The sequence below is a fragment of the Camponotus floridanus genome, unplaced genomic scaffold (assembly GCF_003227725.1).
Source record: "Camponotus floridanus strain SB8 unplaced genomic scaffold, Cflo_v7.5 scaffold75, whole genome shotgun sequence".
Taxonomy (NCBI): Eukaryota; Metazoa; Arthropoda; class Insecta; order Hymenoptera; family Formicidae; genus Camponotus; species Camponotus floridanus.
Window position 1 is genome coordinate 929,129 of NW_020229844.1, and position 25,774 is coordinate 954,902.

Here is a 25,774-nt window from a genome sequence, read left to right on the forward strand (position 1 = left end):
AATATAATTAACGGTTTCCTTTTTCAATGCTTTATCCTTTTATACTTTATTTATTTTCTACTTTATTATATTATTTTGTACTTTATTTATTTTATACATTATTTTGTATTTTATTTATTTTACGTATAATTTATTCATTTTATATATTATTTTCAACATTCACGGGTGGAGCGTGAATGTAATACATTTTCGTATAAAATTTTATTATCACTGTGAAATAAATTGAAAGCTTGGAAATTAATATTTTATAGTTGCTTGTGAATATAGATTATATTTTTATTAATATTTTTAATAAAAGATTTACAGAGAGAGAGAGAGAGAGAGAGAGAGAGAGAGAGAGAGATACACATCCACAAGGTTTCGGGCAGACCTTCTCGAAGCTCAAGGCATCTGCGCGATAATGCACCACTGGCGACTACATTTCGAAAGTGCGAGGAAACGCTGATGGCGCGTGGCGAAGGGTAAGAAGCTAAAAGGGTTGCGAACTATGCTCTTCCCCGGCGTAACCCTTTTCCCACATTACCCTCTTGCGTTCTTAGACGAGATGTACAAGCCAGATGTCTGCTCATTCCTCGTACATGAGCGCATGTAGCCACTCATTTACACAAACATGTATATAAATACACACACAAATATACATATATATGCATATGAACACAGACGTAATGATACGAAAGCCTTCCGTATGTGTATTTCGCGGAGACTGTCGGGAGTTTAATCTCGATCCGATGCAAGCCGCAATTTTCCAGAGATGACCGACGTTGGTGCAACCCCCTCGAGGTGGATTACATTGAGACGCGGACAGCAGAAGACGCTCTTACCCGGGGAAAATGATGTGTCTGTATAACTCTCTCTTTCTCGCTTCCTCGTGGCTCGTAAAGCACGACAGCTAATATCGTAAACCGTGTAAAATGGAAGCGATACGGTTGAACCATCTCCGGAGTTTGTCGTCGATGATTATCCGGATTATTACGGAGGAACGTTTTGCATCGGCAAACAATTAAGATCCGTGCAATCCGCATAAAATAAAATGTATTATAAAATCGTATGGATTTTGATCCCAGATTTCAACGAGCGCGACAATACGAGCACTTATTGTTCTGTATATTTTTTATTTATTCCGAATACACATATCTGCGAGTGGTGTATAAAATATTTTTGATATTTCATAATATATTTTTTATTTCCTCAAAGCTTTCATTTCTCACAGATACTAAATAACGGAGCTTATCTTTTATAGTGTTAGTAGTGTTATTGATTTCAAATATATTTTTTCAGAGAACAAATTTTATCAAGTATTTCGAAATACAAAAATATAATAGCCACTATTTTTAAATCGCGCACGAAATTTACGGATATTATAATTACAATATACGTATTTTAAAAGATTCTTAATTTTATCACTTGATTTGTTAACTCTAATTTCCTTCTCAAACGCGAAAAAGAATTTATTTAGATTATCTGAATATACAAAATTAATATCGACGAACAGAAATATCGATTCTTGCAAAAACCATAGTTACAAAGTTCCATTTACTCTCAAATAAATTGTGCTTTAACAGAATTTTAATTAAGGATGCTGAGATTTATATTTTCTTTATACTGTATAATCGCGATATTCTGCTGCAAAAGCAATGTAAATATCTTATCATTACGATAAATTATATTATGCACAGCTTTGAAATTGAAAAGTGCATCAGAAGATTAAGAAGAAACTGTACGGATCAGCGCTGCGTCTTAAGAGTTAATAAATCTAATACATTTCGAGATTCAGCAAAGCACACTTTAATCATTTAAAATATAAAATTAATAATTAATTTGTATTTGAGTTAAAATAAAAAGATTTTCTCTCTAAAAAGTTTTATTCTCAAAAATTTCTCACAAAATTTTTATGTACAGTCTCGAGTTAATTCAAAATATATATATTTATGATGCTGAAATCAAATTATATTCTAATAATTAATTTATGTGTGAGTTGAGATAGTGATTAATAGAATTAAAATTTTTATTCGCATGGATTTTTGTGCAGTCTGAAATTTCCATTACAGTCGCCGTCAAAAAATTAGTTTGATATCAAATATATATTTACGCGATATTGAGATTATAAATTATATTTTACAAGGCAAAGATCTTTACCGCAAATTAATTATTAATTTTATATTTTAACACGAGCGTTTTACGTAATGTCAAATTCATGTATTAGATTTATTAACTCCCGACATGTATTCGATTTATTAGCTCCTAGCTTATTCGCGTGCATAGTTGCTTCTTAAGGGTCGAAGGTAAATCCGATTTGTGCGAAAGGCACCGCCCGCGTACAACGCTAATTCCTTCCCAACGGAAATTCGTTGTCGCGATACAAATAGCAGTTGCCGCCGCCGCAAAGTCCGATAATTGTTTCTACGGGATGGTATTGTGTCCCGAGTCTACCATATTTTCATAAAACCGCCGTGCTACCTCCTCCCACCCTCAACTCTCTGCCATATATTTATTACTATTATTAGAGTACCTTACAATTAGCGGAGGTGGCGGCAACTTTCCCGGCTCTCGGTGCAACAGTCATAGATATAACCATAATATAAGCCGATATAGCTCATTATTTGCAATGTTCTCGCAGCGAAAATTTAAAATTCATTAATGCACTTAAGCAGCTCTGCAGAAATGCAGCAGTCTTACGTATACATTAGTATGAAATTATGATAAAAATACCTCTGTACCTCTCGAAACCATTCCAAGATAATACCGAGTATTTTAATATTTAAATATTTTATGAATATCGCTGAGATAATTGCTTACCCGTAATAATAATGGTAAGAGAGATGATCGCGTCTAACACACACGTTTAGTGCTTGTCACGATTGTATTTTGAGAAATAATACACAGAACGATCTTCGTGTCTGGCTCGCTCGAGTTTCGCTCAGTAAATAGCGAGGCCACCTCATGTAAACAATAGCGCGTTATACGTCACAAGAGATGACCGCCCAATTTTACGACGTACAGTATTACTGCGTGTACGTTTACGAGTGGTTGATAGCAGAAATTAATCACGCGGTTTAATAATGATTATTGTACGTAATTACATCATAAGAAACGGTAACACATATCACTTATTACCGGTAACACGCTATTGTATACATAATTATAAATGATTTATTCAAGAAATTAATTAATCACGCAGCTACTAATTATTGTAATTATATAAAGACTGATTGTGTTTAATACACATCATTAATACTTACTGCGATCGTATTTCGAGAAATAATGAAAATCACATGGAGCGCGGTTTGCCTTGATGCTCGCTCTCTCGAGTCCGCCCGGCGAATGATAACAAGGCCATCGCGTATAAACATTGACGTGTACGTCACGAAAGGTAAGCGGCCAATTTTACGACGTATTTATATAGTGTATTGCGTGTACATTTACGATGGCAGAAATTAACTAATCACGCGATGTAATAAGAATCATTGTAAAGGAACGATCGGGCTTATGCTTATTATGTTATGTAACACGCTTTTGTATTACAACTATATTTATATTCATATTTTATATATACTTGTACTTATGAGTTGTCAGTGAGAAATTAATTAATCTCGCAAGTTATCGATTATTAAGCGTAATATGTATTTATAAAAAGGAGAAAACGTAAAGCTTGCTGTCTGCTATAATTTTTGGCGGCCATTTTTACGCTGCGGCATTATTCGCGCGGCAAGAAGAGCAAGTAAGAAGGAAACAAACCGCTTCGTGACGTCGTCGTATTATTTGAAACATGATCGCGAGCACTAGAAGGTCCAATGTGATCATTCATGAACAAAATCTCATTGACTCACGAGATTGCGTCGCGAAAGGACGTTATTAAAATATTAGCGTCAGCTGTAGCGTCACCGCCGCGAGTTGCGCGTGAATTTTGAGTATATCGTAATTAATTTATCGGGTATATCGTAGTTAATTTTTTATGGGACCAGTTAATTTTAATTTTCTCTTTGTTCTCTATCGTTACAATATAATAAAGTGCGCGTCGCGTGATGTGCGATTGATGTCGGGAGTGTCCTGTAAAGATTCGCGCGATCGTCGTATTTTAGATAATTAGTGCGCGCGCGAATCGTAATTAATCGTATTTTCGCGAGTGAGTGCCATAAGAGGACAGCAAAAGATGAAGAAAGGGGCAACGAGACGAGAAGACCCGGGATGACAGCGGAACAATCATAAGAAAGTAAGCAAAATTTGCAATTTATTTAGTTTCTTATTTGTTTCGAAACTAATTACTTTATCTCCGTGACATTGGAGAAAAATAGAGTAAACTGTTTTCATTTTGTGTATGAACGTGTAAAATATATAAAATATATAAAATGTTACATTTTAAAAAACATTTGAAATGTTAAATATTAATAAAGATTAATGTTTTTACATATAAAAATATATACAATACAATTTCAATTTGTGTGTTTATTAAATTTATAATTATATAATTAGTGATTCATACGTTCATTAACATATTATTTAAATTATTTATGTACAAATTGGATTTTAATTTGTAATGTTTTATGGAAAATATCTAAAAACTTTTTATCGATTATGTATTTTTTTAAAGTTTATAAGTAAAAATAGAAATATAATATATAATGCAAACAACGTGACACAAAAATTAATTGATCCTCAAGCAGAGGATCAAGGATTCAGTAAGGTTTACAATTCCATTAGAATATTTCAATGTTAAGAATTTTACATTCATTATAAGTAGTATAATTATGTGTTCTAATTTTATGTAAAAATGCAAGTACGTAGTACACTTTAAGATTCCTTACAATATATAATAGAAAAAATTAATTTTGCTAAGAGCCAAGATTTAAAAGGACTCTTCATATTCTAAAATACTTGCACATGTATGTGCCATTTATATGCAAAATTTTGCATTTCATATAAAAAATGTAAAAGTTGCAACATTTTTTAAGAAATTTCCTATAATAGAAAAATCATCTAGAAAGAATCTAAAAACAATGGCATCAGGAATGACTCGATTTTACATATTAATTTTTTGTAATTTACTATCTGAAATATCTATTTAATTTTCAACGAAATTTTAGGTAAACACTATGTTGTTTTTTTCACATATTCTCTTAATTTTTAACATTAAATATCAGAATAAATTTTTAAAAAATTATAAATTTAAAGTAATACCTCTTATCATTTATTTTTCTCTAAATTTAATGTTATTGTGACGATGAGCTAAAAAATTCTGTCTCTCTCTCTCTATTCATATTTTCATAGAAAAATAAATAACTTTCTTGTCAATTTGATTTTTTGAATTTATATCAGAGAAGAGAATAAGGGAAAATACGTAATATCGTATATATATATATATATATATATATATATATATATATATATATATATATATATATATATATGTATATATATATATATATTAATGCCTGGACATGGTTGCATGATTTTCACGCAATGGTGCAGCTCTCCGAGAGCAGAGGAATATTCTCATCCATCAGAGCAGAGATACTGCGTATGCGACATTAGTGGCACTTAACGTACACACCGCGCTGATTCAGATGATGGAGCAATCCAATAACGAAACCTTCCATCACGGATAACACTAACGAAACAAGAAATAATTGTCCTCTTCGTAAATTTTATAGGACACTTCGCGTAAGTCGCGAATGACCCGAACGATGCGGAAAAACAACGTCGTTCTTGATCGAGTAAATGGGGAGACCGACGCGATTCCAGAATCCGATGATCCTAGAAATGACATTCCGTTGATAGTCGCGCGAATAAAGTATCTAGGTGATCGGGAAAGCTTCGTTCTTATCAATCCAGTCGTAGGGTCTTCCGAGGGACCTTGTTGACGAATATATACCATTAGATAGGACAGTCTACGCCGATCGCGGGACAAGGGATTAGTAGAGACATTAGGAATAGATTGCCGGTTTGCAGGGATCCTCACGGTTCTCCCTTAGGATTAGGAAGGATTACGCGCGAGTTAGGCCTACGATTCGATCGGCATTCCGATGTTCGTGGGGAAATTGGAAGCGTATCCGTACATTGATCTCGCGCGACGTAAAATATTCTGTGATCGACGCTACATATTCCTTTTCCCTCTTCCCTTTCTTCACGTTCGATATCTTCTTTTTTTTTATCTTCCTCCGCATCCGTTGTTACAAATATAAAAATTATGAGATCGTCAGATACTCTGTATTTATTCACTCGTGTGATTTTTTCTCGATATACATGTTCAAATTTCCGGAGAGAATTATTTGTTCGATCTTCCATATTTTTTCAAACGATATTGATTTATTCGAATAAACAAATTGAAGCAAATATAAATTAAACAATAAAACGTATACATGTGTATAAGATATATTCCATTTCATCGTTTATAAACGAGACGAGAGATATTTTCCCAGAATTTTCGGTTGCGGTTAAAGTTGACGTAAATCGCCATTCGCGTAGCTCAGTTTAATCGTCACAATGGATCGCAGGGATTGAGGGTACAGGTCGTATTTATTTCGACCACCGCCTGTCCGTGAATAACGGTAATCATCGATGGAATCTAGGGAGGATAGCACCGCCCTACAGTTTCGTGTGTCGCTAATCCGAAACACATACAGACGAACGCAGACAAAATGTAAGAAGGGCCGAGGGATGATGAACTTACGAGATCGGATGACCCTTTTCAACGATCCCTACTCACGCTTCTCTTACGAAAAAACCTTTAGGCGATACGAATCGATTAAAGTTTCATGACTGGTATTATTATTTAATTATTCGTGCACTGAGAAAAATCGTTTGATTGTATCAACAAGACGTATATGATTGAACATTTTGGTTAAATCAACCAAGAATTTATAGATATCATGATAAAACTTGATTTTTTATAACTGCTTTTTATAGAGCGTTTAATAGATTTTACTACAAGGATTTGATTAGTATTTTCTGGTTGAATCTATAAAATTTCTTGTCATTATGTCGTCATATTTGCCATGAAATGTATATAAAGAACTAGTATTAACATTAAATCCAAAGTATTTTTTTTCTCTTACGAGCAGTAGTGCCAGAAAGAGGACGCTAGCTCTTTGATTGTGTGTGTTTGAGCTGCATCCTCTTCTTGCACCACTGTTTATCAGTTTAATTTCTAACAAACTGAACTTAAAATAATTTATTCAATAATCTGGATTGAATTTATCCAATAATCATATTGGAATTCAGAATATTAAACAGACTTTTGAGAGTAGATGGAAAAAATTTTAGACGACTTGGTGCTGGTGAGTTTATTAACCAGAAAATTTGATAAATTTAACAGGAAGAAATTAATCAGATTCATCTGGTAATTCCTACAAGATTTCTGATTCGTCCATTTTTCAATAGACATACTGGTTGAATCTATCAGAATTCTAATTAATGCAACCAGATTTTTTTCTCAGTGCGAGTAATTAAATAATATTTAATTCTTGCATCACTATTTATCAGTTTAATTTCTAACAAACTGGACTTAAAATAATTTATTCAATAATCTGGATTGAATTTATCCAATAATCATATTGGAATTCAGAATATTAAACAGACTTTTGAGAGTAGATGGAAAAAATTTTAGACGACTTGGTGCTGGTGAGTTTATTAACCAGAAAATTTGATAAATTTAACAGGAAGAAATTAATCAGATTCATCTGGTAATTCCTACAAGATTTCTGATTCGTTCATTTTTCAATAGACATACTGGTTGAATCTATCAGAATTCTAATTAATGCAACCAGATTTTTTCTCAGTGCGAGTAATTAAATAATATTTAATTCTTGCATCACTGTTTATCAGTTTAATTTCTAACAAACTGAACTTAAAATAATTTATTCAATAATCTGGATTGAATTTATCCAATAATCATATTGGAATTCAGAATATTAAACAGACTTTTGAGAGTAGATGGAAAAAATTTTAGACGACTTGGTGCTGGTGAGTTTATTAACCAGAAAATTTGATAAATTTAACAGGAAGAAATTAATCAGATTTATCTGGTAATTCCTACAAGAATTTTGATTCGTCCATTTTCCAATAGACATACTGGTTGAATCTATCAGAATTCTAATTAATGCAACCAGATTTTTTTCTCAGTGCGAGTAATTAAATAATATTTAATTCTTGCATCACTATTTATCAGTTTAATTTCTAACAAACTGGACTTAAAATAATTTATTCAATAATCTGGATTGAATTTATCCAATAATCATATTGGAATTCAGAATATTAAACAGACTTTTGAGAGTAGATGGAAAACATTTTAGACGACTTAGTGCTGGTGAGTTTATTAACCAGAAAATTTGATAAATTTAACAGGAAGAAATTAATCAGATTCATCTGGTAATTCCTACAAGAATTCTGGTTCGTCCATTTTCCAACAGACATACTGGTTGAATCTACCAGAATTCTAATTAATGCAACTAGATTTCTTTCTCAGTGCGTTAAGATGATTATTCAAAAACGTTATACGTGATTTATTCTCAATCTTTTTCTAAATCTTATTAAATGCGTTACACAAACAATTGTTTAAAAAAAAAAGAGAGAGTTATTCTGATGATATTTTTATTAAAATCACTCTCCCCGGCTACTCTTTTTCGTAATTATATTGAAACAATTGGATTGGATACTTAAACTTGGTGTGAAAATGTAGTTAAACTTGCAGAAATTCTATTACACGATTTTAAAATACGAGAGATTCGAGAATTTACGTAACTCCAAGCCAATTGTTAAAAGCTTCTCCTTTTACCATCCGAATGCGCGGGCGAATAAAATGCAGGAGCTTCTTCCTATCGTTCCACTACATATATCGAGATTTCGGTCGATTCAACTGCTTTCTTTTAATATCCCGCGCCATACTTTAGTTCGCAACCCCGGCTGCGTTTTCCCCTTTTTTTTTTCACCTATCCCTTTTCTCACCTATTACGGTTACTAACCCGACTACATATAACGCTATACATTACGGTTAACACCGACCCGCGCGGCACTTTACGAACAAATTACGACCACCCGGTAGTTTCTACTTTGCTCTAATCCGCTCCAACTTCCAATGCAGATTTTCCCAGCGACGCCTCCCTCTGAGGAGGGACAGAAAAATTTTCTTAATCCCCGCGAGCGGGAAATCCGTCCCACGGCTTCGTCTCCGCTTATTCGCGATAAAAAATAATCATATTTTTTTTCAATTATAATTATATTACTCGAAATGTGTTAGGCTGGCTTATTCTAGATGGATATTGATGCTTTCATTTTGCGGGGATCGGGAATTGGGTTTTTTCAACCCCGCGTTTAAGAGCGCCCTATTTCGCAATATTATGCAATAATTGTATATCGCGGATATTACATAATAAATGTGTTATGGACGCCGGTTCGTTATCGCGAGGATATAGCTCGGACGTATCGCAATAGGACGCAATACGACGTCTCGCGAGGCGGTGAGCGCCGAGGGTTGCGATCCCAGCATGATGCTCGATGATAGATAGAAGACCCCGAGGCTACGGCACCCTAATACAATGGCAGCCCCGCATAAGCGTTCCCTCCCGGTACCCTGTGGGAATAGTAAATGGAGCGCCGTAGGCAACGAAACGCTCCCGACGTTCGATCTTTTTGCTCGACGCGGCCATCGCGTTTTTTATACTCCCGCTGCCAACAAGATCATCCCGCGTAATATTAAACTCTATTTCCCTCCGCGCCCGGGATACAAATGTCCGATATTTTGTCAGCATCTTCCCAGGTCTTCGAGGTCGCCAGAGATCCAATGATCGTTCATCCGTATATCCACGATCCATTTTGCATATTCCCCCTATCGATTTAAGCTCGACGTCCTCGTCTTTAGAAGAATTCGCTTCGGAATTTTTTTTATTTTAATTTATTCGGAAATTAAACATTCTAACGCTTCCGATAAAATATCGGGCATTTTAAATTTGACTGACATAAGTATTAATATAAAATATTAATATACACGGCGAATTAATAAAATTATACTACTATAAATATGCGATGTTGTAATTAATGATAGATATACTTTTTAGAACATGTTTCAAAAATTAACGCTCTATGTCATTCAATATTTATCAATTAAAATTATCTTGTAATGCATAAAATATGAAAAATTATTACTGGCGCTTCCAAGAAATTTCATGACAGCTTGACAGTTTATTGATCAGAATGTTACAATTTTCAACATCAATGTCCGGTAGCATTTCTCTCCATAAACGATAAATTTATTATCGCACCTACATGAAACGTATTAACTATTCGCGCATCGGATAACTTTCAAAATAGCAGGTTTGCATAAATATTTATGCGCCTGTATACTCTCGATTAAAACGGAAACTTTGCTCTCTGGAAAACAGGGAGACGGCGGGAAGAAAAAAAAAATAGAGAGAAGAGAGCACTTACCTCGCAATCTCGCGTCTAATTTCTCGACGAGAAGTTGAAACCCTTCCGTTTCCGGGTTAATATGCGGCTTTTCGCGCGGCTGAGCATCCGGTATAATATGTCCGGGTCTTCGTAGAGAGTGTCAAGCTGCGTCCGCAATCGCGGCTGCGGTCATGTCGAGCGTGCTAAAACGTAGAACGGTATCAAACGTTAAAATGTTTCGGACAGAGACGGTTATATAACGTATATGACTGCACCGACGAATGTGCAACGTAAATGGTATAGTGGAACAAAGGAACGCGCGCTTAATGAAAGCCGGCCGTTATAGTCGGAAACTATACGCAGGATTAACGCGAGCCCCCGCGCGTATCTACACGGAAAACAGAGCCTTGCGAGATTATCGGACGTATTAATATTGTGGAAGCAATTTCTACGTCGTTGCACCCCGGACAAAGACGCCGCCGTTAGCGGTGTTGTGTCGTTTGCACATAGGGTAAGGGGATCAACCAACACACGACCGGAAGACGGGGATGTTGTCGCTGCGTTGATGGATAAATGGACGTAATGTGGCGCGCGTAATATCGTGATGCTCACTTGGCGGTGCGTCATTATCTCTGAAGAAAGAGTACCAAAAATCATCATTACACTGAGAAAAATCGTTTGATTGTATCAACAAGACGTGTATGATTGAAGGCATTTTAGTTAAATCAAACAAGAATTTCTAGTTATCATGATAAAACTCGATTTTTTATAACTAGAACGTTTAATAGATTTTACTATAAGGATTTGGATAGTATTTTCTGGTTGAATCTATAAAATTTCTTGTCATTATGTCGTCATATTTGCCATGAAATGTATGTAAAGAACTAGTATTAACATTAAATCCAAAGTATATTTTTTTTTTACGAGCAGTAGTGCCAGAAAGAAAACGCTAAATCTTTGATTGTATGTGTTTGAGCTGTATCATCTTCTTGCATCACTGTTTATCAGTTTAATTTCTGACAAACTGGATTTAAAATAATTTATTCAATAATCTGGATTGAAATTTATCCAATAATTTTGTTGGAATTCAGAATATTAAACAGAACTTTTGAGATTAGATGGAAAAAATTTAATAGGTAAATTTAATAGGTAAATTTAATAGGAAGAAATTAAATTTAATAGGTAAATTTAATAGGAAGAAATTAATCAAATTCATCTGATAATTCCTACAAGAATTCTGGTTCGTCCATTTTCCAACAGACATACTGGTTGAATCTATCAGAATTCTAATTAATGCAACCAGACTTTTTTCTCAGTGCATTGTTTGTCAGTTTAATTTCTAACAAACTGAACTTAAAATTATTTATTCAATAATCTGGATTGAATTTATCCAACGATCTTGTTGGAATTCAAAATATTAAACAGACTTTTGAGATTAGATGGACAAAATTTTAGACGACTTGGTGCTGGCGAGTTTAGTATTATTCATATATATAATCACATATATAATCAGAAAATTTAGTATTATTCATATATAATCAGAATAATCACATATATAATCAGAAAATTTAGTATTATTCATATATATAATCACATATATAATCAGAAAATTTGGTAAATTTAACAAGAACAAATTAATCACGTTCATCTGGTAGTTTCTACAAGAATTCTGATTCGTCCATTTTCCAACAGACATACTGATTGAATCTACCAGAAGTCTAATTAACGCAACCAGATTTTTTTCTCCGTGTAGTTTAACCCCCTCCCCCCGTTCTCGTTATTACGTACATGTGTACATTTCTTTGGAATTTTAATGTCATTATTTAATTTCATCTTGATACTTGTATTTTTTTTTAATTTTAACAGTAAATTTAACGAATCATTTCCCTGTATCAAAGGCCGCTTTGCGCTTGGTCAATGATCGCTAAAGCGCGGAAGTCGGTAAAGTTTCGCCGTGGGCTCTTCTACTCGGCTGGTCCGAAATGCATTTGACCCCGGTCGTTTCTCTCGACTACGGTCGAGAGATTTCGTCGAAATTAAACTACGTATACACGACGTAAACAATTGCACATGCGCTATTTCAATATCCTTAAAACGGCCGAGGGGGAAAGGGAGGGAGGAAGAGTCGTGTGAAACCTCGCGAACTTTCGCGCCTCGGCGATTATTGACCCGGCAAAGGCGATGCTGCATTTCTCAGCGGCAAGTTCCTAGAGTAGCGAAAATTCGTAATTCCCAATCGTAGGAAAAATCGCGTCGACGTTATCCCGAATGCAATCCGTTATTCGACGGCTACAGCGCGGAAATTCCATAGAAATTCCAGCAGCCACGGCGCTCCGCCCTACTTGCCGGGAAAATCGGTGTCTCCGCGTTGCTCCTTCTCGACGAGCAAGGGGGATGGGAGAAGAAAGGAAGAGAAGGCTCTCCCGCCTCCTCTTCCCTCGAAGCACGAAACGAATCACCTACAAGCACGTCGCGTCGCAGTGCATCGTAAACGCTTGTACGCCAGAAACTGCGGCTCGCTCGGATCCACCCTTTGTACGCGCATCGGGATCTCTCGCCTCTGTTGCTGTGGATAAAAATATTCCGCATAAATCCCGCGGTAACATTGTGCACGCCGGAAACGGTGGAAACCGACGACTTTCGATGCCAGCCTCGTTTACATCGGTCGCGATATTTGCAATATTATCGATATTCTATTTGCCCTATATTCAGAATCGGTCCGATCAAAACGGCCAGCCAGCTCACGAGGTTTCGCGTATTCGCGTAATACGGAATGTTCGACGAGGGAAAAAAAGAGGAGAAATTTTTCCCCCCTTCCCCGAAAAACGCAGTTCGCGTATTAACGCTCTCTCTCTTTCGCCAGAGGAACTTCTCGAGAGACCCTTCTCCTCGATTCATTCTTCTCGTCTCTATCGCATGCCGCGGGGGAGAAAATCGTTTTAGGTAGGCGTTCGTGAACCATGATGTAAAATCCGAGAGAAAATGTCTGCAATGGAAACGTAACATTCTCTCGCTCAGGATCATTAGGATCGTTTTTACAGGCAATTCCGCATTCGATGAAAAATAAGGTGGAGGGTTAAAGCTGACTTCACAAGAATCACAAACTGTTACCGGCTTTTTACCCTTCCCGGTTCATTGATTATGCCAGAAAGTTAAAACGACAAAATTCGTCGCATATATTAATATATTTCCACAAGTGTTTTTGTTTCAATCAATTTGATAAAGTAACGAATTTCAGAGAAATATGTAAATTTTCAAGCGTGCATGCGTGACACGTGTCTGTCTCATAAATATAAAAAAACATCTGTCGGCGAGATGAAAGAAAAATAGAAACATGCAAAAACTTGCCAAATTTATACTGTACCAACTCGCATGAGTGAGGAGTAAATAATTTCTACTTCATATAGAAAGATTTGTTATTGACGGGTTGCGACAAATTATCGGAATTTTACATATTTTACACGAATACAAAAGCTATGTGATATTAATTCATCGAAATTATAAGCAAATATGAAACATTTCACTAAACGAGAAAACTTTGCTCTCAAAAAGAACTTTGAAAAAAAAAAAATTTTTTTATCGGAAAATAAATATTCCTTGCAAATTTGGTAACTTTACAAAATGAATTTCACACACATACTGTAATTTGATTTAAATTAGCAACATTCTTCTGTAAATGAAAATGTGTGTGAATTCTGTCGAAATTATAAAATTTAATTAAATAAAATTCACATGTAAATAATAATAAAAAATCAAATGACGAACAAATTCGTCGACAATGATATTGATTTGCGTGTGAAAATTTCTATTGCAGAGAAATTTTTTCTGTATTTTTGGACTATACATTTACGCCTTGTGTATGTGTGAGTGTAGACGAAATGTAATTTGGACAAATGTAGAGTGAAAATATCTCTTGCATTTTATGCACAATAAAATCGGAAAGAAAGAGAGAGAGAGAGATGGAAAGAATGGCGCGTCCTTTTCATTTGCGTTCCAACTCAAATTTGAATCTATGAAAATGTCGTTTCGTACCTTACTTAATTTAGGCTCTCGATCCATTGTCAGATATGATGAAAGGTAGAAAATGAATAGCACATCGGCATAATATAAAAACTTTGGTGTTTTTTATTTGGCTACTTTCTATACGGTGCATCGAGTCCGGGATAAAGCGGCTATTCGCCCTTGGTATTCGCATAAATTATCGACCGTTTGTGGATATGTTCGTCGAACGGGTGCCAAAACGGACGTGAAATTGAAGAAAAAGCGCGAGAGAAAATTTAGCATGTCACCTGGAAATCTACACGGTTATTGCCTTTGGACAACCGCTTCGACGATCTAGCACGAGGGTTGAAAAACGAAAGACTAATAAAAAAACAAAATATACAACAAAGTGGCTTATTTAGCTGAGATATCTGGAACATTTTGCAGAGGATTTATTTTCCAAAAAATATTTCCGTGGACGAGAGACACTAAATGGCAAAAATCATTTTAAATTCGTTGTTTAATGCAAACTTTATAAAGTCGGTATTATTTTTGAATTTTTATTTCCAACGGAAATTGTTGTTTAATTCTAATTCTCAGACTAGGATGATTAAAATCATTGATATATTATTCGTCTTATCCTAAAGATGATTCTGATGTTTTCAAATAATTAAATAAATCACATGGGAAATCTTGAATTAATAAACGATACAAATGATTTGTCAAACTTCATGTTAGCCCATTAAAAGCTCGGATAACAATCAGTCAGTAGCTATTAGGTACATTTGGTTGCTTGGAATGATTTCAAAATCTGATTATTATAAGCAATCTCGTTATTTATGCAATAATTCCTGTACTTCGATGAAATATCAAAGTTACGATAATAACTATCGATTTACTTCTTTCATCGTTATTAAGAATGAAAGATGCCGTCGTATTTGGAGTGCTTCCCTATTAAAACTTTTCTCCGATTGGTAATACATCAAAAGTGCCGTCGCTACGTTAACTTTTTGCCACACATTTGCTTCTTACGGATTATATAATACATAAACTTTCGTCACAAAGTTCGTTTTGCGCGAGATATTTTCACGTGAGTCGGATGTTTATGCGTTTCTTAACAATTTGTAATTCAGAAAAAATATGTATAACAGCATCATAATTAACTATTTTTCCACGTATAAAAATATAATAAACACATCAGTGTATTTAATTTAATTTAATATAATTAATATTAAGAGAGAGGAAACAAAGAAGAGAATTAGAGAAAATAAAATAAATAAGAAATTAAATATATTAAATAATATGTTAAAGATATTAAATAATATTAAAATATTAAATAATATTAAAATATTTAAATTAGTTTTATTTTATTAATATTAAAAGAGGAGAGAATTGGAGGAATATAAATAAATAATATAAATAAAATATAAATAAAATAAATAATAATATAAATAAAATAAATAAAATAAATAAAATAAATAAAATAAATAAAATAAATAAAATAAATAAAATAAATAAAATAAATAATGTTGGCGAGAAAGAATATTTTTCTCATCTCACGGTGAGAAAATGGGATCTCTTTGTACCCTTTAAGATTGTTTGCCGACTACATCCCTGGCGCGCACGCACGTACGCAATCCCTTTGTTTTGCCCCCCCTGTAGGTTTATTTCATTTCACCGACCCTCGTTGGATTCTCGATGTATGGGAGGTCGATTTCGCGGTGTAACAATGGACATGCTACCAAATCACGGTGCTTACGTATGCACCGGACGACGATTCCTCGATAATCCAGCAACGCGCGATCGTATATATACTATATTCAGTTTGCGGAGTTTGCTCAACCTACAGCCATCGGCACCGGCTTTGCGTACGATCGGTAAATGTTTACATCGGACGATAGTGGGGTGCCGCCGAAAGCTCGAAGCTCTCCCTCGTCGAACCTCCTTCATCCCCTTTGTTCGATTCTCGAGTGTCGCGGGAGTTCCATATTTCATTCCGATGCGCAGACTGTATTTTATAAGCATTATCTATATCGTTATTAATAGGGTTGCACGAGATACCAAGATTAGTCTTGATATTATCTTGTCAAGATTATTGGTTCTCAAAAAAACTAAAATATTTATATTTGTAAATGAAAAAGAGAGAGATAGAGAAGAGAAGAGAGAGAGAGAGAGAGAGAGAGAGAGCACTATATACGAATTTAACAAAATTTTATTCAATAAAAACATTTATATTAATAAATTTAAAAACATTTAATATTAATACAATATAACATTTTTATAAATTAGAAATCAAACTCGCAAATTTTAGACATTAAAGAGCATTTTATCCAGGGATTGATGCACATTAGTGCTTTTAAAGATTTACTTTGTAATCTGGTTCTATTTTTTGATATAGTCAGAGTTCCTATTGAGAAAAGTCTTTCTACTGGCACGGACGAGGCAGTTAAACTTAAAATGTCTCAAATCATTTTTGACAATGTGGGATAAATATGAACCTGATTTTTTTACCATTCCAAAATATTTATATTTGCACATTCCCTTGGAACCTGTAAATAGTTATTAATTTCTGTTTTCCATGAAACAGTAAATGTTTTTTATGTAAATAGACGGCATTTATATCGATTACATAGTAATAATTATAATTAAAATATAATACAATAGTAATAATTATTTCAAATTATATTACAAAAATTATGTTAAATATTATTTAAATAATTTTTTAATATTAGATAAAAAATTGTTAATAAAATCGAGACAAGACAATACAAGGCGAGATTTTTGCTACCAATATTCACTCAAGATCAAGACAAGATTTAAATTTTTGAAAATTTTCAATACCAATACAATATTTTTACGAATACTGTCTTGTGTTGAGTCTTGTGCAACCCTAGTTATTAAAGTATAATATATATCGATGGAAAAAACAGGGGTGAATTTTTTTTTCCCGTATATATTTCTGTTTTAACGTCGTGTCATCTGAAGAATTTTGCGCGATACGCGAAATCGCGAAATCGCGAAAGGAGTCACTTCCTATCACTGCGATGTCTCGGAGAGACGCTAGATATATTTCGATCGGGACCAGTCGGCAAACATTTCTCGTGCATAATAAATGTAGCGACAAGAAATCTGTTTACGAATGCAGACGTTTCAACTCGCAAAGGCGGACGAGTCCGCTTGCGAAAGTGACTCTCGAAAGTTAGCGTGAATAGGGGACTTTATGACAAGTGCGCGTACAACGAACTCGTTGCATACGAACATTTCGCACGTAACTTTGGCTGATTCATGCTTTCGACAAATTTCGCCGAGATTAAGAGATATAGCGCATATAATATATAATGAAATAAATGAAATGCATAGTGAATTAAACATTAATGCGTTGTAATGGGGAAAAAAAATTACGAGTTAAAAATTTCCATAGTTAAAAACATAAAGGAATGCGAAGGGAAAATTCATTAAAATAGGAATTAAATGCTAAAAATCAATAACGCTCTATTCATTATTTATTCATATACGACTCTCACAGATAACCGAAGTCATAAATTATATAGTAATTCCATTTCAGAGATAGAATAAAATAAACATTTGAATTTGCCCGACGAAAATTCGGTTTCCAGAGAATTACAGTCACATTACAAGAACACTACTACGAACACAGTGATTTTGAGTTAACTACTTTTCGTAAAAGCGAGAGCGATGCTGTCGGAAAAGATGCAAGCTTTTCAAACACGCAAAGAGGAATATACAAAGTCAATATTCACGTTCTTCTAAAAATATGCAGCAATCGTAACAAATAGACTTCAAATAAATTTTTCATATAGAAATCCTTACAGAAGTCTCCACTTTAATTTTAACATTTAATAAATATATATATTTTGTTGTACTGGAGTTAAATATATTATATAAATCTTGTTAATTATTTGAATTTAAAATAAATTAAATATTTAATTATCACCCTATTCAGATTACATCGAATAAGAAATATAAATAGCTTGATAATTAAATTTAATTTTAAATAATTGACAGGAGTAGTCTGCGTAGTAATATTTAATTTCAATACCGAATGCCAATGCAAAATAATAAAAAGTAAATAAAAAGTATTTATTATTCAAATTGTTGACATTTCTAAATTTTAATTTAAAATATCGCTACAACAAGTCGATGTTTCGACATTTCGACGTAATAAATGTTTAACATAATTATAAAATTTATAAATATTCAATCATTTTCGCAAACATATCGTAACAAGTCTAGAGCACTTTGCTTTTCATAGAAATAATCGGTCCCTCGTCATAAATCCGAATGATACAACTGAAGAAATTCCTCCTTTTTGACAGCTCCCCGTCGAAGAGCATATCCGCACGTGTACGTCTCGCGGATGATTTTACATTTGACTTGCATGCGACGTGTCACCCACGTTAGTATCGTGTCCTGGCTTCTCGCTGTTTTCGTACCTTCGTCCCTTCCCGCTCGATCTGCACCTCGGATGCACCGCCTGTGTCCTGCTTGCACCCTCCCCCCTCCCCCCATCCCCTCCTACCCCTCCTAACGCCATCGTTTCCGGTTTTCCCGAGTTCGACCCCCTCTCTGGACGGCTCCAGTCACGGTAACGTCATGATAACGGCACTCTATACTCGTGAATCACCCTTTGCACGTGAATCGCAATCATTTACGAGCGAGCACTCCACCCACGCCACCCCCGGAACGATATGTTTGCCGGAGATCCAGAGACGAAGGAGGACGTTCGCGGCCGAATTTACGAGACTCGCCGATTCCGGACTGTTCTCGGCAAATCTAAAAGCGTCTCGTTCGATTTTAGCATCTCGTTTCTTCATTTACGATCGCCTCGACAGAGTACTCTCGGTACTTAAATATTTAATCGCGCGTCACATTGTAAGATATTAAAGAGTCGTGATATTTTTTTTAAAAGTAATAATACGCTCTGAAATTGAATCACATAACACAACGTGTACGACGCTTCGATATAAATAAATAATAAAAATTGCTATCTCCTGGTATTATACACGCACACACATACGCGATATGTGACAAGTGTATTTAAATATTATTTCTCCTTAGAAATGTTGAACAAGACACAGGAAAATTGGAAAAAACATAATATTTTATAACCTTCCGGCAAAATCGAATCCATAAAAACGAGTAAGAAAAATTCACTCGATCAAGTCACTCGTTGCTATTTTTTCTTCAACGTTCCGTTTTATTGTCGCATCTAATGCCGCGTGTGAAATAGCGATCTCGTATATATCACTAGAGAGAAATACGATTGAATGGGGAATCTTGCTTGCGGAAATCGTACATGGAACGTGGACAAAATTGGCCGCATAAGTAGCCGCTAAGAAGGGAAAAGGGAGAGAGGGAGAGAGTGAGAAAGAGCGCTTTTCACTTCCTGGCGACCAAGGTTCGCGCCGTTTCTCTTCGTCGACCTGAAAGGAGAATGACAGAGGGGGCACGAAAGACAGCCTCAAATTGCTCTTATCCACCTGCTGCCGTTCAGCTCGCCCTTTACAAATGGACTGCTCTTATCCCATTTTGTCGAGTGCAACGGTCCAAGTATATCCGGAGATCGTGGCCGATGATCTATAGTGCATTGCGCGAATCCTCTACCGCGGTATAATACAAATAGTCGGCGTCTCGCCTGTAAATCGTGCGCATCCACTTGGTCTCGCCGCAGGACACGTTCAAGATCGTATTCTGCAACGGGAATTGTAAACATCGTCTTTCGATCAATAAAGGAGGAGCACGAATATGCTACCGTTCGAGTCAAAAAATATTCCGAGGATGGAATCGTTTTCCCACAGAAAAATCCCTGAGAAAAATCGTTTGATTGTATCAACAAGACGTATACGATTGAAGGCATTTTGGTTAAATCAAACAAGAATTTTTTAGTTATTGTGATAAGACTAGATTTTTTATAACTAGAACGTTTAATAAATTTTACTATGGATTTGGTTAGTATCTTCTGGTTGGATCTATAAAATTTCTTCTACAAAATTTTTTTCTATATATATAAAGAACTACACTGAGGGAAAAATTTTTGTAAATCAAATAAATTTGTTTTCTTGAAACTTTTGCTTTAAATGGAAGGAATTGTTTATTTCATTTAAGCAAAAGCATTTAATTTTAATTAAATATGCATGTTGTATTAAGTACATTATTTTCATTTATATATTTTTTATATTTAAATACTATTTTCGTAAAATATATACTATAATTTATTAAATTAAATATATTATTTTTGAAAATTAAAAAATTTAATATTTTTGGGAATAAAAAATATATTTTAATAAATATTTTGTAAAATTAAAATAAAAATATTTAATTAAAAATTATGTTTTTTTAAGCATATATATTTTTTTCAACATATGTAAATAAATACTTAACTTAAGCAAACAGACGTTTTGAATACAAGTAAATACGTGATTAGTACCCACCGAATAAATAGCTTTCTCGAGTTAACTAAAATTTTTTTATTTCAAGATAATTTTTTCCTCAGTGTAGTATTAATATTAGATCCAAAGTAGATTTTTTTTCTTACGAGCAGCAGTGCCAGAAAGAGGACGCTAGCTCTCTGATTGTGGGTGTTTGAGCTGCATCCTCTTCTTGCATCATTGTTTATCAGTTTAATTTCTAACAAACTGAATTTAAAATAATTTATTCAATAATTTGGATTAAATTTATCCAATAATCGTGTTGGAATTCAAAATATTAAACAGACTTTTGAGATTGATGGAAAAAAATTTAGACGACTTGGTGCTGGCGAGTTTATTATTAACCAGAAAATTTGATAAATTGAACAGGAAGAAATTAATCAGATTCATCTGGTAATCCCTACAAGAATTCTGATTCGTCCATTTTCCAACAGACATACTGGTTGAATCCACCAGAATTCTAATTAATGCAACCAGATTTTTTTCTCAGTGCAGGATAGGAAAAAGTTTCGTTGATAGAATTCAGACAAGATTACCGGAAGAAAAATATTACTTATGATAATTAATAGACGTTTATCTCATTACTGGACACATTCCAGACATTTTTAACAATTCGGAATCTACTTTAAACGCCCCTCTCTCCTTACGATATACATATATGTATATCCTTCAGATGTTCGAAAATGCTCATACTTGAAAATGTGCCAACCGCGAAATTTTTCCATAGATTTCGCTCCGACTAGAATAATCGATACGTCGCTCGAGTGGAAAGTGTTCCCGCAGGCTTTCTTTGCATCCAAGGCATGAGATTCCGCAAAAGTTTAAGCTGGTTCGAGACGATTCGGGTACTCGTCGAACACAATCAGATGCTCGCGCGTGAGAGGCGAGGCGTCCTAAGCCAGTGCATGAATTCTATTTACGACAAGCATCGGGAGAATCCGCGCGATCCCTTTCCTCGTCGAAGAAACCGATCGCGGGGAATTAGACCTGTTCGGGAAAAGGCGAGCAACGACGGCCTCCTAAATTAAATTCATTAGGAAAAGTAATCGAAAGAGATCGGGGGTGGTCGGCCAGAGGGGGGGGGGCGGCAGCTCCACCGATCGTTTCTCGATTTGGCCCGGCAGTAAAACCGACTTGAATAGTCCACTCTTCCCGAGACCGGGACAATTTACGGAAGTTGCTCCTTTCTCGGACGATTCGAGCGGCAACGCTCCGCTTTTCGCTCCGTCGCGTCGTTTTCCCGAATCGCGCGCGGTGCTCGAGGATCCGATCGACGAGGGAGCACGAGACGGGTTACGACGGGACAGGTATCGGACGATGGCCGGTGCTTTCCTCCCCGAGACCTCCTCGGCAATTTTATTGCGCCCCTAAACGTTCCGTCCGCAGGATCGAAACTTCCCTCTTCCAGGCCATCTCTCTCTCTCTCTCTCTCGCTGCTCGAAGCGAATTTCGCGCATTAACCGGCACTCTTGCGCTTCGAACCATCGGACATATCGATCCTCTCGCCGTTACTTTTCTCTCAATCTTTAACCACGCCCGAAATAATGTCGCGCGGATTCCGGTCAGCCTCGCAGAAACTTGTAAAAATTGAATATCACGGGGTAAACTTTTGACACGTCAGCTCGATCGATCCCTTGTTACGTTTTACGTTCCTTCCACCGGTTCGATAAAAACGAATAGCCTCGCACCTTGTCAATAACATTGAACGATAACATCTCTAGAGATTTTGTGTTTTTTTTTATCGTGCAAAACAATAACAATTTGAATACGAAAGATACGAAAACACGCGACGTGTGCGCGCATTAGAAAAATTTTGCACAGCTTTATTATTTTGTTTTTCTGCTGAAATATCTCGCTGTGCCATTAATCTCTCCCGCTAGGCAATTTGTCTGACAAGTTGTCAAAGCAAAAATCTCGTCGATAAAAAGTCCCATCATTTTTCAGTCGAATCGCCATTTTTTTAATCCCCAACCTGCTTTTAACGAATATATACGTTAATACGTTATACGAGTATGAAAGCAACTAGGGGTAACGAACAATCATAAAGGCCCAACCGGCGATATCAATGACAAACAAATATCAAGCAGAGACGAACGTAATTTGCATAGTGGAAAGATTCAACCGAGAATTGAGAAATAGATGTTAGTATGAAATACGTGCGCACCGAGTCGCATGATAAGAGAGACTCCAATCCGCTTTTAGATAGAAGAATAGACCCCCAGCTGCTCGGCCGAGATATTGCTTAGCGACGAGGAAGATGTCGCGGATTGTAAAGGATTGCGGCGGTCTCCACTTGTTGAGTCGTTTCGCTCTTGCGTTTTTGAAAATTCGTCCGCCCGCGGAGTACGTTTGTACGAAAGTTCCTTTATCCGCGATATATCCACCGTATTCGTCTTAGATAAAGCGCCATCGTACGCTTCTAGTTACGAGCTAAAATAATTCCTGATTATATTCGGATAATTATCATTTCAATGGCTCGTGAGCCATTTGTTACAGCTTTCAAGGATCCCGTATAATCTTTGATACAGGAAGTGCCAATTTCTACGAAAACGTAGATAATTTCTTACAATATTGATTTTAATATCAGACATAAAAAGTAATTTTTAAGAGAGCCATAAAGACGATGCTGCGAACATGATGCCACAATTTCGTCCGTAAGCTACATAAACTGTAAATTGGTGCTAAAATGCGAGTAACAAGGTGCTCCTGTGTCGGGCGACCAAATAACGTTAATTGAAATTTATGAAAGTAGTCGCGGGAGACGGGGTCAAGCACGTACATGCCGGGTGTTAAAAGTAAAAAGTACGACGTTTTCATATCCCTTGCTCGCGAGGGCTTCGAGCCGACGAGTCATCGCGTAGAACAATCCATTTATCGCGAATTCTCTCTTCATTTCTTTTTGCTTGCCGCTTTTTGCCGTTTCTCGTCGATTTATATGCCCAAAAGTAGTAGATAATGTATCTCTCTCGGCAAAACTAGCGGTACATCATGATAAAGAGAACAACGTAATACGTTCCTTCCGTATTACGTTCTCCATAAAGGGAATAAAGAATATCTGCATATACGACCGTAGTATGTGAATGAGCGCCCGTTTTCTGTTTCCCCTGCTCTACACGACATAGATAATTAATTGCACACTGAGAAAAATCGTTTGATTGCATCCATAAGACGTATATGATTGAATGCATTAAATCAAACAAGAATTTCTAGTTATCATGATAAGACTCGATTTTTTATAACTAGAACGTTTAATAGATTTTACTATAAGGATTTGATTAGTATTTTCTGGTTGGATCTATAAAATTTCTTGTTACATTAATTTCTTTGCCATTCTTAACTTAACTCGTATTCAATATTTGCCATGAAATGTATATAAAGAACTAGTATTAACATTAAATTCAAAGTATACTTTTTTTCTCTTACGAGCAGTGCCAGAAAGAGGACGCTAGCTCTCTGATTGTGTGTTGAGCTGCATCCTCTTCTTGCATCATTGTATATCAATTTAATTTCTAACAAACTGAATTTAAAATAATTTATTTAATAATCTGGATTGAATTTATCCAATAATCTTGTTGGAATTCAGAATATTAAACAGACTTTTGAGATTAGATGGAAAAACTTTTAGACAACTTGGTGCTGGCGAGTTTAGTATTATTAATCAGAAAATTTGGTAAATTTAACAGGAAGAAATTAATCAGATTCATCTGGTAATTCCTACAAGAATTCTGGTTCGTCCATTTTCCAACAGACATACTGGTTGAATCTATCAGAATTCTAATTAATGCAATCAGATTTTTTTCTCAGTGCGAGTAATTAAATAATATTTAATTCTTGCATCACTGTTTATCAGTTTAATTTCTAACAAACTGAATTTAAAATAATTTATTCAATAATCTGGATTGAATTTATCCAATAATCTTGTTGGAATTCAGAACATTAAACAGACTCTTGAGATTAGATGGAAAAAATTTTAGACGACTTGGTGCTGACGAGTTTAGTATTATTAATCAGAAAATTTGGTAAATTTAATAGGAAAAAATTAATGAGATTCATCTGGTAATTCCTACAAGAATTGTGATTCGTCCATTTTCCAACAGACATACTGGTTGAATCTATCAGAATTCTAATTAATGGAACAAAATTTTTTTTTCAGTGCGAGTAATTAAATAATATTTAATTTTTGCATCACTGTTTATCAGTTTAATTTCTAACAAACTGAATTTAAAATAATTTATTTAATAATCTGGATTGAATTTATCCAATAATCTTGTTGGAATTCAGAATATTAAACAGACTTTTCAGATTAAATGGAAAAACTTTTAGACAACTTGGTGCTGGCGAGTTTAGTATTATTAATCAGAAAATTTGGTAAATTTAACAGGAAGAAATTAATCAGATTCATCTGGTAATTCCTACAAGAATTCTGGTTCGTCCATTTTCCAACAGACATACTGGTTGAATCTATCAGAATTCTAATTAATGGAACAAAATTTTTTTTTCAGTGCGAGTAATTAAATAATATTTAATTCTTGCATCACTGTTTATCAGTTTAATTTCTAACAAACTGAATTTAAAATAATTTATTTAATAATCTGGATTGAATTTATCCAATAATCTTGTTGGAATTCAGAATATTAAACAGACTTTTCAGATTAAATGGAAAAACTTTTAGACAACTTGGTGCTGGCGAGTTTAGTATTATTAATCAGAAAATTTGGTAAATTTAACAGGAAGAAATTAATCAGATTCATCTGGTAATTCCTACAAGAATTCTGGTTCGTCCATTTTCCAACAGACATACTGGTTGAATCTACTAGAATTCTAATTAATGCAACTAGATTTTTTTCTCAGTGCGAGTAATTAAATAATATTTAATTCTTGCATCACTGTTTATCAGTTTAATTTATAACAAACTAAATTTAAAATAATTTATTCAATAATCTGGATTAAATTTATCCAATAAT

General features: G+C 34.8%; 1 long non-coding RNA gene across 2 annotated transcripts in view; it reads right to left on the minus strand.

Annotated features, from left to right (window-relative positions):
* The window catches only part of LOC109610291, an 84,701-nt gene extending 74,131 nt beyond the window's left edge, over positions 1-10,570 (minus strand). Inside the window, exon 1 of one of the 2 annotated variants that reach the window (XR_003123579.1) lies at positions 10,420-10,570. This is a non-coding gene — a long non-coding RNA (uncharacterized LOC109610291). Of the gene's footprint in view, positions 1-3,239; positions 3,311-10,419 lie in introns of those variants that run through there. The other variant, XR_003123580.1, reaches the window with a different exon arrangement.
* Between the last annotated feature and the right edge of the window lie 15,204 nt (positions 10,571-25,774).